We start from the raw sequence: 2408 nt of genomic DNA, 5'->3' as shown, positions 1-2408 counted from the left end.
AGATGTTCCTTGAGATAATCATGGTCTGAGCCATGTTCTTAGCCAGGGGGTGTTGTGACACTGAGCTGCAAACTCTTCAGCACAGTCGGTGCTGTGTTGTGGTAAGTTATGTCTCATGAAGCTTTGCTATTTGAGAAGGGGAGGCTTTGAAACAAATCACAACACCACATATGAAACTAAAAAAAAAAAGCCCAAGAGCACACCACTGTCTCCATTTAGTGGATTTGGACTTTTCCAGGTGATATACCCAACCTGGAGATCTGAATTTGTCTGCAAAAGAGAGGGGATGCAGGCAGTGCTTGACTGCATGAAGCCTGTGGTCAATCTTATTGAGTATGCCACCTGGCAGGAACCAAGGAGGCACCAGAGGAAGGTTCAAGACATTTCTCTCATGAGGGAACTTTCCTACTTTCCCACAGCTGGTTAAGGTCTTCTCAATCCTGGAAGTATAAGGATTTATTTCCTGTTTCTTGCTCCTGTTGAAAGAAAACTGTTCTTTACTGTTTAGTGTGTTCTGCAGACTATCTGGAGAGTAAGGAGCTTTCATCACACAGACACAAAAATAGAGAGAGTTTTATGGGGTGTGTTTCATTCCCGTTGGGTGCCCACCAGCCATGACTAGTGCCCTTTGGGCCACACAATCAACCTCCTCACTCACGAAGATAAATGTCGTATCAGCCCTGCAGTAAGCCATCATCTATTCTTGAGAAACAAAGAGAGTATATAGCATGACCTTCCTTGAAATATTGGATCTATTTACACGGGTTTGCGTGGACCACATTACTTATGAGTCACCAAGGGGAAACTGAGCTCCTTGTAGATAAAGCGATCAGTGCAAACCACTGTAAATAAATCTGAAATTTCTATGAAGGTCGCACTGTGTCTGATTTATACTTCAGCACCCTATGAAATAATGTTGACCAGGTAAGTGGTTTTCAATTATTTTTTTTTATTCACATAAGAAAAGAAAAAAACCTCCTTTTTTGTAGTATAAGGGACTGCTCAATTTTAAAGTGCATCTAGTTAGAGAGATGGCACATGCCCAGGAAGTAAGTTATTGTCTGGCATAAGGCTAAATGTTCTTAGGCCTGATTGTGCCATCCTAACTAACCAGGATGACTTGAATGGGCATACAGGGCAGAGTCAAACCCAGCAGCAGCCACAGATGATCCTTAGACACTGAAGCTTCATTTTTCTGATTAATCTATACCTTTGTTTCCATTATTAACCCCAGTATAGGTCAAGCCCAAGTGAAGCCTTTGTATCACTAACATAGGAGTTACCATAAGCACAGGCTTTTGGCCTTGGAAGATAAGTAATGCTCCAGTGGCCAAATTATAGGAGTGGAAGTCAGGAACTTTGTTTCTATCATTAATCTGCTTTGTGACCAGTTTCACAAAGCAGAGCTTTCTCTCAGCTTTCATCTGACCTGTCTGCTAAAGCAGGTGAACCCCTGGTGTCAGAGAAGTCTACCTGATGCAATTAGGAGCAATAACCATGAGGACTCCATTTTAGGTTGAGAAGAGTCTTCTGGCTGAATGTGCAATCAGTTGCTTCAGTTTGCAAAATCAGACAAGAAATCTATGAGCAGATTGTCCAAGAATATTGATAGTTTTCTACTTGCTGCTCATGATGTTACTGGAAGGTTAAAATGGTATCTAGTAAATCTGAACTTGATCATCATATATTCTGCTGAGCCTCAAACTCATGTTTTAGTGTTCTAAACAGGGTGAAATAAAAACATTTTTGGAGTACCTAAGCTTAACACAGGAAGAACAATCTTTTGAGAATTACAGCAAGGTTGAACTTGCCCGAACTGTTACTCATTCTCACAAAAGTTTTACTTTACACAGTAGGAAGTTAAGATTCGGAAAGTCTGAGAGTCTTCAGGGACACTAAGCAGCCTCAGTGATCACAGCAGATACAATTCAGACCTGGTAAAGACAATAATGCTCTCTGGCAAAAGAGAAAAGTCGAAGTTACTTCATGAGTCCTCCACAATGTCAGGAAAACATGTCTTTTTTAAAATTTCCTGGAAAATACACCCAGCACTCAAACTTCAGCTCAATTTTTAAACTTTGTAATAAAATGGCTGGAGTTACAAGCTGGTCTGAAACACAGCCTTCCAGGAAGTCTAGGTACAATAAGGTTTTTCTAAACCAGACTGAGGTTTTAAAACCAAATTGGTTAATTTAAACCTGAGTGGTACCAGCCTTTTGTCAGCCTCAGCAGTTCTGCCACACCTCAGGACCTTTTATCAAATCTATGCCTCAGCAAATTTAAATGCTAGTTTAACTGCAGTTGTTAGTTAAATGACAGTTAATTACATCCTTGTAGCTCAGATTAATCACTTTAGCATATGAGTAGCTTACATATTGGACAGGATGTATATGAAGTGTCTCTGCAAA

The sequence above is a fragment of the Lepidothrix coronata genome, unplaced genomic scaffold (assembly GCF_001604755.1).
Source record: "Lepidothrix coronata isolate B3197 unplaced genomic scaffold, Lepidothrix_coronata-1.0 Scaffold77, whole genome shotgun sequence".
Lineage (NCBI taxonomy): Eukaryota > Metazoa > Chordata > Aves > Passeriformes > Pipridae > Lepidothrix > Lepidothrix coronata.
This window is presented reverse-complemented; position numbering follows the sequence as displayed.